We start from the raw sequence: 14,032 nt of genomic DNA, 5'->3' as shown, positions 1-14,032 counted from the left end.
CAGTCTAACTGCACCAACCTGTGTCACATGCTTTCCACAACCCCTAACAATGACCAGGGTGATCCTATTCACTGAGGAAACAAAACTAGTGGTACACAGAGGCAGAAAGTGGGGTCAGCTTGTTCTGAACGCATGGCTATGTGGAAGAGCATGGATACCTAAACCAGTAGGAATTCCATCAGGAAAGAGGGGAGGAGGATGTGTGCTTACATAAACAGTTGGCAGGGTTCACACTTCTCTGGTGATCCAATGTACCTATACTTGTTCCCATCTGTCGATTTCAAACAATATTCACAGCTTCATGAAGTGCACTCAGCCTCCCTCCAAAGGAGGGCAATGATAAGACTTCCAGCCACTGCATGTACTGTATAAGTTCCTCATCTCTGTGAGGCATGAAGTCTTTTCCATTCTGTTATTTTGATTGAATGTTTCTTTTTAACTTACTTAAGTATAGACTCAATTTTCTTCCAAAGTGAGCTTTTTCTTATGTATTTTGACCTTCCAAAACAGAGAAGAGCAAACGTGACTCCCTATTTGGTCTATTCCTTTAGCTCAATCCGGTGCTCTGTTGCCTGAACTTAGTCATACTGGCTCTGCACCTTTTTAAACAATGTTGCCTAGAGCCTGAAATATACAGGATAGCCCATTCTCAAGGCTCTGACTGTTAAAGATATAGCACTTTCCCATTCATACAGAGAGAGAAATTTGTGCAGAAAATAACAATTGTCTTGCTGAAGGTGTAATGGAACATTGTGATCAAATCTTTGTGCAAGAACAAAGGATTCCAGCACCAGAAAGTCTGCAAAAACCAGCCACATCCCTCCTCTTTTAGTATACAAGAAGCCTGAATTCTAACTCAGGTAAGATAAATTTGGGGATATAAGTCCACAATCTTCTTGGTCTTCTGGCTTTCCAAATAAAGCTGCTAGTCCTTGCCCTAACAACTTGTCTCTTGACTTATTGATCGTCTTGAGGCGAGCAGTGTGAGCTTGGACTTCCTAACACTTCTTTCCTCCTCTTCCTTTTTTTTTAAGAGAGTGAGGGGCTGAATTATGGCACAGATCCCAAGCTGAGTTTCTTCTTACTTTGTCATAGCAGCCTATTCTGCATGGCCTGCTCTTCACCCTGAAATATTGGGTTGTCCCCAAAGTGCGTTCAGGTCTGAAGGAACTTTTTGGCTAACCCAAAAGTATCCACGTGGTCTTTTTACTCCCTGTTTACCTGAGCACAATCTGCATCTTCCCTGTACAGATGAGCGAGCTGGGACTTAGATCAGCATCACTTGTATCTGTCGGCCCCGAAGTTGCCTGAGAAGAGTGGGGAGGGGAGTGATTCTATGAGCCCTCAAAGCTGGGAACAGTTTTCACATTCATCTTGATTTTGATTCTGTTGAAACCCTTGTCTAGAGGCCCAGTCCAGGGAATAGACAGCCTGCCCCGGCCTGTGGATGGCAGTGGGTCTGGAGGTTTGGATTTGTCTCCCATGCCTGGCGTTGGAAGCTGGAGTCAGAGCCCCGCTGGGTGGTGTGAATGCCTTGGCTGGTGTGGCCTCGGGCACTGTCCCCACCCAGCTTGCTCTGCTAGCAGCTGCTGGCCCCTCAGAGAGAATTGCTGCTAGAAGCACATTTCTGGCCTCTCTCCCACCACTCTGACCTTCAACTGATGTTTGGCTTTCACTAAGAAAAAGGGCCCCGGGTGGAACATTTCAGATCTTTTCTCTTGCCAGCTCAGGCCCCATTTCCTGTCCCTCCAAAGTGAGAAGAATTTTTAGTCGAATTTTTCAGAAATTCTGCCTCTTCTCTCCACATTGTGCAGCTCACTCCATAAAGGGAGTTGTGGGTTGATTCTCAGAATTTTATATCCTGTTAGGCTTAATTGTTTTGTATTTTGGATATATCAGATGTTTTGTATTTAGATCTGTATTTCCTGAAGTCTGTGGTATGAAGTTGGGAAATTTTCCTGGATTCGTTGTTGGATGATGTTTTCTTTGGTGTATCTTGTTTTCTTCATTTCAATATTGGAAGGAGATTTTTGTAAATCTGCTAATACATCCCTGTCTTTCCTCGTTGCCCCAGAAGTACCTTAATGGTTATATAGTATACCAAACCCAGGGATGAGACCAAATGTTCTTAACCAACTTCCAACTGGCAACTTGAGGTGATGTCCAATTTTTTATCATTATAAAAATGCTGCAAAAACTTTGTATGTACTGTGTACACACATCTCTGATGATTTCTTTAGTAAACGATCACATTTTCAATAATGATAAGAAGTTCAACTTTACTTTGCCCCATTCTCAGCATTGTCTTAGTTCTGCAGTTTGATGGTTCTAAATAAAACCATTATGAAAATCCTCTGCCATAATGTGGAACAGCCTCAGTACCTTCTCTTTCCACGCGACCATATGCTGACCCAGATACACTAATCCGTCCCTCTAGCCACATAATTGGTCCACCATCCCTCTAGCCGTGTGATTGGTCCACCATCCTTCTAGCCACGTGACTGGTCCACCATCCCTCTAGCCACGTGATTGGTCCACTGTCCCTCTAGCCACATGACTGGTCCACCAGGATGTACACCATCCCCAGTCCCTCTCTTCCTTTACACCTGCTCACAGTCCTTGCATCTTGCACAGCGTCCCACAGTGCACTTTCTACTTATTCTCTTTCGTTTTCAGCTGTTTCTCTTCACACACTTCTGAAGTTTGGGGATCCACTTCTCCCAAGGCTTTTGTTTCGTAGAGCTCAACGAGAAGGAACAGCCATCTGCTTCCTAGTGTTCCACTCCTTAAAATATCTCTCTGTCTCTGTCTCTCTCTCTGTCATGCATGCTGAAACCCTGAAGGATCACTGTTGGAGAGCAGAAACCAGTCACCTCATGTGCTCCAAACTATGAAGGTGATAGGCAGGAAAACCCTCAGAGGTGCTTGTTAAAACCCAGATTCCTGGACTGCACCTCAGGTTTGCTGGATTAAAAGTCTCTAGGGACACAGGGAGCTCAACCCAGTGCTCTGTGACAATCTAGAGGGGTGGGATGGGGAGGGATATGGAAAGGGGGGTCCAGGAGAGAGGGGACATATGTATACCTGTGGTTGATTCATATTGATGTATGGCAGAAACCATCACAATATTATAAAGCAATTATCCTCCAATTAAAAAAAAATCTCTAGGGATAGGGACAAGGAATTTGTGTTTTATTTAGCTGTCTAATGATTCTGGTACATTTTAAAATGTATGATCATTTAAAATGATATATCAAAGCTCAACTCACATAAACTGACACAGTAACCCCTTTTCTATCATGCCCTTATAATAAAAACTCTATTAGTCATGTCTTGGACAGATGGTAACACAGACACAATCTATACACATCCAGAGGCTGCAGTGTGGTAGAAATGACAAGAACCACCATATCTGGTCCTCCTTGCCTTCCTAGTTGCTTGATGTTAGGTTGGGGCCGCATGACCAGTTCTGGCCACAGGGCTGTGAGTAGGGTTTGGTTGAGTCTTTCACACTCTGCCTTTCCCATGGAGCCCCTGAAGTCATGTGCTGAGATGCAATGTCACGAGACAGTGAAGCCATTGGCCGCCTGAGTCTCCAATGGTCAGATGGAGCATAACTCCTGTCACCCTTCAATGGATGTGCCACGTAGGCAGGGCTAAGTCAGGGAGATCTTAAGGTCACTTGTCATGGCAACGAGACCTAGTGTTGTTCTGCATAATAAAACTAAAACCCTGATTTCGTGTTCATGCACCCATGTATATGAGTGTTGTCTGGTCATTTTAAGTTATAAAAAGAAGTCTCCAGCTTTATTAGAATATTGACCTCTTAACATCAACTCCTGTTTTCACAGCTGATTTTACCACATTTCATCCGTGTGAATGAGAGAAAAATTTTTTTTCTGTGGGTGAAAAAAGGACACTAAATATCTTAGGAAAAGTAAATGAGATACAGTGAGTCAGTGAGAAAGACCCCAGAACTCGCTTTGCTTCATGATTGACAAAAAATTCACATTAAAAAAATTCAAATCTCTACCTCTAACCATGACAGGAAACCAAATTTCTTTTTAATCCCAAACGCACATGTCCTATAAACACTAAATACAGTTGGCCCTCCCTACCCTTGAGTTCAGCATCTGCAGATTCAAATTGGACCCAAGTTTGGTTGAAGTGCAGACGTAGACCTCAGGCACAGAGGAGAGTCTGTGAACTATGCCATTCTAGGTAAGAGACTTGAGTTCCACAGGATTCAGGTTTCTGTGAGTGTCCTGGAACTGAACACCTCACAGATATTGAAGGAAGACTGTATTTAACTTGTCACATCATTTCTGGTTGAGTCAGAATCCCAATTGTGTGTTTGTTTTTTTTTTTCCTTTTTTTTTTTTTTGTCTGCCTGGGTCTTCATTATGGCCTGAGGGCTCCACTCTAGTTGTAACTAACTCATGGACTTACATGTTCCATGGCATGTGGAATCTTAGTTCCCCGAGCAGAGATGGAACCCATGTCCCCTGCCTTGGAAGGCAGATTCTTAACTGGGTCATCAGGGAAGTCCCTAGAATCCTTTTTAAACTTCTGATTATCTTACTCAACACTGGTTGTAGCTCAGTTCAGCCATATCTGCCGTTTAAACTTAGGACCAGCCTTAAAAACAGTGCCAACCCTTCCTAATCCCCTAACCATGACCCTGCTGTGGAGGAAAGAGGAAACACAGACCCTGCATCCTTTCACACCTCTTGATGTTAGTTATTTGAGTCTCAAGGCTGGCTTTTGTTTCTCTGCAGGTGACAAAAGTATTTTATATATATGTGTGTGTGTGTATATATATATATATATATATATATATATATATATATATGTATATATATATATGAAAGTCGCTCAGTAGTGTTTGACTCTTTGTGACCCCACGGACTATACACTCCATGGAATTCTCCAGACCAGAATACCAGAGTGTGTAGTCTATCCCTTCTCCAGGGGATCTTCCCAACCCAGGGATTGAACCCAGATCTCCTGCACTGCAGGCGGATTCTTTACCAGCTGAGCCACCATGGGCCCAAGAATACTGGAGTGGGTAGCCTATCCCTTCTCCAGGGGATCTTCCTGACCCAGGAATCGAACTGGGGTCTTCTGCATTGCAGGCAGATTCTTTAGCAGCTGAGCTGTTAGGCGAAGAAAAGTAGAAAAAAGATAGAGATTGGTGGCAAGAACCACTTTGCTTTATTCCTTTTTTCTCTATTACTGATACTTGTCTTCCTTGTTTTCCATCAGCATAGTCTCTGGTCTCTATTGCTATCTGTTTTTGCCTTCCATATCAGATCATTTAGCATGTAAATTATTTTAAATGAGTGATGTGGGACTTTCAGAATCTGATGAATCTACAAAAATGTGGAAAATTCATTGCATGCACACTTAGAACCTCAAATTAAGTCAGCCTTATAAGAACTAGATATCCTGTCCTCAACTAAAAGGCTCTAGTTCTTGACTCCTAAAATTATTTCTCTGAAATCCTAAGAAATTGGCCCTGGCACTCTCTTAGAATTTGTCAATTCCATTTTCTCAGTAATAAGTTCTTGAGGTTGACCCAGAAGTCAGAAGTCAACTGATTGAGGAGCTAGGGTGGATGGTGTAGATATTTGGCAGAGAACAACAAAATTCTGTTAAACAATTATCCTTTAATTAAAAAATAAATTAATTAAAAAGAAAAAAGAAATGGGGTAAGGAGTATAAAACTAATTCTGGCCCATGGCTGTTTCTAGCACTCTCCGAAAAAGAATGGGCTCTTAGCACTCACTGTACCAACATGAAACTCAGTGGAAACTCTAATACAACAAGAACAAAAATTTTTAAGTAATATTTTTCTCTCATAAGCAAGACAGAAATTCATATCATGCACATCATGAATCAGAGTTGAGATTAATCTGATGCCTCCAAAGGATTATTTCTTCTTTTCCCTCTTTTTCTTTGAGACACCCATTTGCATAACTTACTGATTTTTTTCTTTCTTCTTTATACCATGTAGTACTTGCTCACCATGTTTTCTGCTCCTTCATGACTTTAATATTATTTTTAAAATAGAAAAAAAGATACAAGAAAATCCAAACTCACATCCACGTCCTCCTTATGCACTCACACTATTTTTGCACTATTTGATTCTAACCAGACTAAAATGGCAGGGAGTTATTACTCTTATTTCAAATAAGATATAAAACAAAATGTTATTCTGTAAACATAAACAAGTCACAGAACCTATAATGTTTTCCAATATACTTCTTTATGAAGCTCAACTCTAACAAAAGAAAAATTTGAAGGGAAATAGGAACGCCTTCCAGTATTCTCACCCAGAGAACCCCCTTGGACAGAGGAGCTGGTGGGCTACAGTCCATGGAGTCGCAAAGAGCTGGACATGACTGAGGGACTAAGCACATTGTCTCTTTCTACAAAAGAGTGACTTCTCATGGTTTTGAGGTGGTTCCGCTTTCTTCTTCTACTTACATTTGTGGGTTTAACACAGGTCATTCACGAATGTCAGAGGGTGGTAGGTACTCTGACAGCAGCGTTGGAAGACTGCACGGGGCCCCTCAGAGCCTGGAGGGGAGGACTGAGTGCTGCCCCGTGGGAGGGCATTAGGCACAGGGTTCACCGGATGGAGCAAGGGAGGGAACAGAGGGTAAGGAAAGTGTGGTTCCTGAAAGGTCAGCCCTTTCTCACCTTGGGCTCTGTTTTCATAAAAAGGACAATAAATGCGGCTTATGTCCAGGATGCTCCAATACTTCAGCCACCTGATGCAAAAAGACTCATTGGAAAAGACCCTGATGCTGGGAAAGATAGAGGGCAGGAGGAGAAGGGGGAGGCAGAGGATGAGATGGTTGGATGGCATCATGGACTCAATGGACATGCGTTTGAGCAAACTCTGGCAGTTGGTGAAGGACAGGGAAGCCTGGAGTGCTGCAGTTCATGGGGTTGCAAAGAGTCAAAAACAACTGAGCTACTGAACAACAACGTCCGGGAAAGGTAAAGGATGTGTTTGGCTGGAACTTGAGGGCAGGTGTATAAACCAGGCACAAACCCGGGTATGCCTCAGTCCAGCAGGAAAGCCACTCTTCCCCTGCCCTGGGTGGGTAACAGCCTAGGGTCATGTGAGTTGCCACGAAAGATGTTAGAACATGGGAGACATGGCCCACATCCAGCGACCAGTTGACCAAGCCTCTCAATGAGACACCTCGGGGACGCCAAGCATGGCCTAGAGCCCACCGTCATCCGTTGCCCAGTCCTATTTCTTTACTCGCTCTTCCTTCCTCTGGTGCCGGGGCCCCCCTTTCACAATTATCCTGCCTGCTCATCTCCAGCTCAGAGTTAGCCTCCTGGGGACTCAAGTCTCAACACTGATATTTGCCTCACTGTCCAGAAAACAACAGCCCACAGTTTCAGAATTTTAAACAAAATTCTGTCTTAGTGTGGTACAAACTTCTTGAGGGACTTTGGATTATTGACGGTTAAAATATTGAGCTAATGTCAGAGGATAAATGATTAAACTGGTAATTATTGTTTAGTTTTGTTTTGAAAAGGACAACCTTTAAGAACTGAAGGCTTTGCAACCCAGGGACATGAACTTGGAGTCTGAGGGGTTCAATTGACCGATGTGATGTCAGGGAGTCAAATGAGCCCGGGGTCAAACAAGCTCCAGTTCACAGCCAGCAATTTTTAAAACTTTTAGTTGTTACTCAGTTGAACTCCTGTCTCCACCTCCACTAGCAGGGGAGTGGGAAAATATACATTAGCAAATCTCCCCAAATGAAACACCCTCAGCTGTCTCCATTCCCCCAACAAAGACAGAAGGAAAAGGCCTCTGAACCTAAGGCAACTGTGCTTGTATAGAAATTGGGTAATTACTGAAAAATGGGGTAACTCTAGGGGCAGGACTGTCAGGGAGTGCCAGAAATAGCACGATCAACTCCTTTACCCCCAGGAGAGAAAGAAAGAGAGGGGAAGAAACGGGGAGAAAAGGAGGTGAGATATTTGGGGGGATGAAAAAAAGATCTGGGGAAAGGCAATAACAGGAAGTCCCTAGTACATCAAAATCCCAGTTTGTGTTAAAAATTGCCGTAATATAAGTTAACTCTTCTGATAAAGATCTGTTGTCTCCTGAAAGAGATGAAACCACAGGCAAGTCAAATGACAAATTAAAAAGATAAAAAGCAACAGAGAGGTGCTGATTTTTTAAAGTTTATTCTGTTCTTGATTTTTTTTTTTTTTTTGCCCCAGAAAGCAACTGTTTAAAATTAAGAAATAGCTGCAACCCTTCTGTAATACGCTCTGGGGAAGGAAAAAAGAAGAGGAAGGAGAGCAGCTACAAGATTACCAAAAGCCTGGAGGTGCTGGCTTAAATTGGAAATAGTTTGGCCTTTCATCAGAAAGGAAAAAGCAATGCAGAAATAGACGAACAAATCAGAGAGAAAAACAATAAAATCCTCTTTATACAGAGGAAAAATTAAACTACTTGAGAGAACTTATTTAAAACATGTTTGTTAGTATATTCCTTTGGGAAGAAGTGGCAATGCCACCCTGAGAGCGATCTCCGTCTGATGTTTCCCCTGCACACGACTTTAAAGACGTTAGAAAGGAATTACAGATGCAGTGGTTTCTCTCCAGCCACGCTCTCTCCTATGACCACCCCCAGCCTATGATCACCCCTATTCCTTTCTGTGACTGAGAGGCCCACGGTGATCACAGGGGAATATATCAAGAAGCCTCTAGAATATGGTTTTATATACTTACCCTAACAATTCAACAAAATCACAGATTGCAAATTTTGAATGTTGTCCTTGCAAATATTGTGCCACTTCAAATGCAGTCCTTCAGGTAATTACATTTGATTTGAAATCATAAAAGGTAGAATTTTCTTTCTCCTTTTTTAAAGTTTTTTTTTTTTTTAAATAAAATGTATTAAAATGTTGATTTACAATGTTGTGTTAATTTCAGGTGTAAAGCAAAGTGATTCATAAATATATATGTTTCATTATAGATTCCTACAAGATATTGAGTACACTTCCCTGTGTTAGAGGTTTCTCTTCTTGGGCTTCCCTGGTGGCTCAGATGGTAAAGAATCTGCCAGGAATGCAGGAAACCCAGGTTCAATCCCTGGGTCAGGAACATCCTCCGGGGAAGGGAATGGCAAACCACTCCAGTAGTCTAGTCTGGAGAACCCCATGGCCAGAGGAACCTGTGGGCTACAGTCCAGGGGGCGCAAAGGGTCAGTTCATGACTGAACACTTCTTAGTTATTTCAGCTAGGGTACGCCTTTAGCCTGATTGCCTGATAGTCTTGGGAGGTACGAGTGGCGTGTAGATAGAGGTGAAAATGATTTATAGAATTTTCTTTCTTAAAGAATAATTCACTGAGTTTGGATAATCTATTTTATACATAGGCTAATCTCCTTATCAGTATTTTACTCTCTGAGGTAAACCAATTTAGGTGTCAGGGCCCATGGGTATAAAGAGATAAATCGAAGTACAACCTGAGGAGGAAGACTTATCCTTGCCTTTTGGATCATCCTTTGCATGAAGTCCACCCTGAAGGAGTTTGTGATTCATCCTTAAGTAGCTGGTATATTTTTCTACTTTTCTACCAGTTGTGCCTGTTTTGGAAGGGAAGCCTTGAACAGGTGTGGAGGTGGACAAACACACCCCACACATCCTGTGTCTCTCCTACCCTCAGTGGGTGGAGCTGAGTTCCCTCTCCTTGAGTGTCAGCAGGATCGAGTCATTCACTTCCAGCCAAGGGAATTTTGTAGAAATGATGAGCTGTCACTTCTATCTTATTTTTAATTTATTCTTTAAAATTGTAGTAAAATGTATATATTGATCCTTTTTACCATTTTCAGTACAACAGTTCAGTGTATAGTTATCCTGTGAGAGGCCCCAACCAAGAATCACAGCAGAGCTGTTCCCAGAATCCTGACCCACAGGAGCTGTGAGTGGGCATCTTCAGGGCAAGGTTCGGTCCAGTGACATTCACACTGTTGGGCAACCATCACCACCATTTACCTCCAGAACATTTTCTTCATCCCAGACTGACACACAGCACCCACTAAGCAGCTCCCCATTTCCCCCTGCCCCCACCCTCTGGCAGCCATCATTCTTCTTTCTCTGTGAGTTTGGTTATCCTAGGTACTTCCTACAAGAGGAATCATATTTGTCCTCTCATGATTAGCTAACTTCATTTAGCATAATACCCTCAAGGTTCATCCATGTTGTGGCATGTTTTGGAATTTCCTTTTTTAAGGCTGAATATTATTCCATTGTGTGTATATTCCATATCTTATTTATCAAGGAACACTTGGGCGGCTTCCCCCTTTGGCTATTGTGAATAACACAGCTGTGAACACAGACGTACAAGTCCCTGCTTTCAATTCTTCTGGGTATATACTTGTGAGTGGAATTGCTTGATCATATGACAATTCAAGGCTTAACTTTCTGGATGAACTGTCAAATGGACTTACATGGCAGTGGCACCATTTGACATTTCCACCAGCAGGACACAAGGGTTCCGATTTCTCTACATCTTCACCAACACTTGTTCTTGTTTTTTGATAATAGCCACCTTAATAGGTATGAGATGAGATGTCATCTCTAAGATGCAGATTATTCAGAGATTGGAGCTTGGGTCTCAGATGTGTGTGGGTCTCTGTCTGCTTCACCCTTGAATCACTCACACGGGAAAGTCACCTGCTCTTTGGTAGGGACAATGTGGGGACAGAATCACGCTGCAGGGTTGTGAGTCTGCTCCAGCAGCTGGAAGTGGTCCACATGGTGAAGAACGGGGACTCCTGCCAACAGCCTGGGGTGAGGGTCGGGGGCTTGGCAAGGGAGCCTCCTTCAGGTAGCTTTGAGATGACCACAGCCTAGAATCATCCAGCCACACCAATCCCAGAGTCCTGAACCATAGAAACTGCAAGGTAACGAATGTTCATTGTTTTAAGCCATTAAATGTGAGGTAATTAGTTAGGCAGTGGCAGATAACTAATAAGGGATCAATAACTAATGAAGGGGCAATATTGGGTTAACAGTTTCACAACTGTCTACCGGGCAGTTCTGGGCACTGGGGTGACCACAGCAAGCACACAGGAAACTTCAGGGTGTGAGTTCCATGGACCTATAGCCTCAGGTACTGTGTATCTCTGACCTCTGCACACTTGTCTGAGACAGTGTCTGCTTTAGGTGGTGATGACTCCAGGACATTTGGGCACAAAGAGACTCTACAGGGGATTGGGTCGGCAAAATCATCACAAAGTCTGGAAAGGAAGGCTCTGGTGGAACTTTCAGAGCTAACTTCAAGGCCAACATTGCAGAACTGACCCCGTGAGTTAACTGCCTCCTTGGTCACCATGTGAATCCAAAAGCCAGTGACCTGCTGCCCCACATGGGTCCTGAGAGTTCAGGGCTTTCACTGTCGCAGGGGATCACTTTTGCTGATCCCCACCTCGGAGCGGGGGCCTTCAGACCATGTCTCAGGCCCTCCCATCTCAGAAAAATCAAATGCTTCCAGAAGCAGCGGAAGTGCAGCCTCTGTCTCCCCCCACTTTCTACAAGTGGCATGGGTGCGGCTGTTGGGTAGAAGGGGGTGTGTACACGGGGGACCCCAGCTGTACACAGAGTGGGGTATACGGTCTCCACCTGGCATGTCTGCAGAGTAGAGCTCGCTCAGAGAGACAGAGTGGAGCAGAGAGAGCCAGGCTAGGATCTGCCCTCTAACACGATCTATGGGTGGACAAGTGTCCACGGATGCTGCTGAATAAGTAGGACTAGGGTGGACATGCTGTCCTGATGAGCATCATCTGAAGAGAACTGAAAACAGGGAGCACAGGTATATGGAGTAGATGCTATGTGGCTGGGACTAGATTATGAAACTTGTGTTGTTTTATTTAATACTCACAACCCACTTTCAGGTGGAGAAAGCAAGGCTCAACAAGATTGAATAACTCGGGCACAGTCCCATGATAGAGGGAGGTTAAAAAAAAAAAAAAATGAATCAGGCATTTCCTTTGGAGCCCAGGGAACAGGATGCTGCATTCTCAGGGCCACAAGACATAATGATGTAGGGATGGGAGAAGTTTTTACCTATTGAGATGTGGGGAAGTCATTTTGGCTTATACATGATTGAACCTAAACTTTATGGTAACTAAAACAGCCTGTTTTATGGCCCATTAAACATGTACTGTACATCTGCTTTAACCTTTAAAGGAAAGAATGCATTGGAAAATCAGAATGGAGTCACTGTGGTTCAGGCACCCAGCGGGAGCCAGTAACCATTATGGATGTGATTTCCTGCATCCGTGGGAAGTTGAATTTTCGAACTATATCAGACTCAAGGACGTCACCAGCTGTTCTCATAACAGTGTCTGCTGGCAGATGCCAGCTGCAACCTTAGGTCTCAGGGTCTCCTCTTGTAACTACACAACCATTTCAGATCATAACCAATCCTTGCTTAGCAAGCTTCCTTACTTCTTGCAGCTCCAATCTTAATTCTTGATGAACAGCTGCTGTGATTTTGTAGTTTTTTCCTTTAGAACCTCCTCTATTTTGTAGCCCAGAGGAACACAATTCAAGGGCTTTTTGAATCTATATCTCTCTGGCTGTAGTCTTCAGTTTGGCACGAATAAGACTCCTTTTCACTTCTATTATTGACCCTTTACTGATGATTTCTGTCAATAGTGGGCAAGGCTGTTTGTTGCTGTTATTTTGGTCTCTGTTTGAATCCCTCAAAATTCACATGTTGAGGCCCTAACTTCAATGTGACTCTATTTGGAGGTAGGGCCTTTATGGGAACAATTAAGATTAAATAAGGTTGTAAGGTTGGGGCTCTAATCTGATAGGGGTATTTCTTATAAGCAGAGACACCATAACTCTCTCTCTCTCACCCCCACCCCAGGAAAGGGCCCCGTGAGGACATGGTGAGAAGGCAGTCCTCTATAAGTCAACAAGAGAGCTCTCACTGCAAACCAACTGCCAGGCCTTGATCTTGAACTTCCAGCCTCCAGACCTGTGAGAAAATGAACATCTGTTGTTTAAACTGCCCAGTTGATGGTATTATGACATCTCAAGCAGACAAATACAGTCTCACAGGTATTATTTGCAAAGGTTATAAGAATAAAAGCATGAACTCCAGAGCCTAACATTTTGGGTTTGAGCCCCAGCTCTGCTGCTTCCTGGCTTTGTGACCTTAGGCAAGTTACCTCTGTGCCTATCAATAATATTTTACCTACTTTGTAGGGTTATTAGGATGAAATGAGTGAATATTTGTAAAACCTAGCTCATGGTAAATGCTATATAAGTATGTGACAAATTAATAAGAAATTGGACTTCCCTGATGGTCCAGTTGGTTAAGAATCCACTTGCCAATGCAGCCGACACAGGTTTGATCCCTGGTCCAGGAAGATCCCATATGCCAACGAGCAACTAAACCTGTGTACTGCAACTACGGAGCCTGCATGCTTACAGCCCGTGCTCCACTACAAGAGATGCCACCTCAATGAGAAGTCCATGCACCACAACTAGAGAATAGCTCCCACCACTGGAAATGAGAGAAAGCCCGTGCACAGCAATGAAGATCCAACACAGCCAAAATAAATAATAATAAATAAAAGTTTAAAAAAATAATAAGAAACTAAGTCACATGATATTAGTCAGGAAAACGGTAGCCACCTAAGTAGTTTTAGTGAGATTGTTACTGGGAACCAGGAATTTAGCCTCTGAAGATAAGGAAGATGGGAATGACAAGAGACAGGGATCAGAGAAAAGTTCCCACCAATCCTTCCTCCCTGAAGTGGGGGTGCTGAGTGCACAGCTGATAGCCACAGGCAACACCCACAGCTGTCTGTGTCTGCAGGTGTGCACCAGCTTCTTGGAATAGACATGTGCTTACCTTCCACCCACTAGCATCTCTCGATGCTTCTGTCTGCAGGGGAACGTGGAGGGTGTGGGTTTCAGACTGTCCACGGCCCCTGGGAGAGCTCAGGATGGCAGGACTGGCACGAAGG

At 43.5% G+C, this 14,032-nt stretch overlaps 1 long non-coding RNA gene across 1 annotated transcript in view; it reads right to left on the bottom strand.

Annotated features, from left to right (window-relative positions):
* Positions 1-8,086: 8,086 nt before the first annotated feature.
* The window catches only part of LOC133044733 (uncharacterized), a 34,714-nt gene continuing 28,768 nt past the window's right edge, over positions 8,087-14,032 (bottom strand). The window contains exon 5 of the long non-coding RNA XR_009690046.1: positions 8,087-13,035. This is a non-coding gene — a long non-coding RNA (uncharacterized LOC133044733). The remainder of the gene's footprint in view (positions 13,036-14,032) is intronic.

Source organism: Dama dama, chromosome 23, assembly GCF_033118175.1.
Source record: "Dama dama isolate Ldn47 chromosome 23, ASM3311817v1, whole genome shotgun sequence".
In the NCBI taxonomy this organism is placed as follows: Eukaryota; Metazoa; Chordata; class Mammalia; order Artiodactyla; family Cervidae; genus Dama; species Dama dama.
Note: the sequence above shows the minus strand (reverse complement) of the source record. Positions and strands in the feature narration are given on the sequence as shown.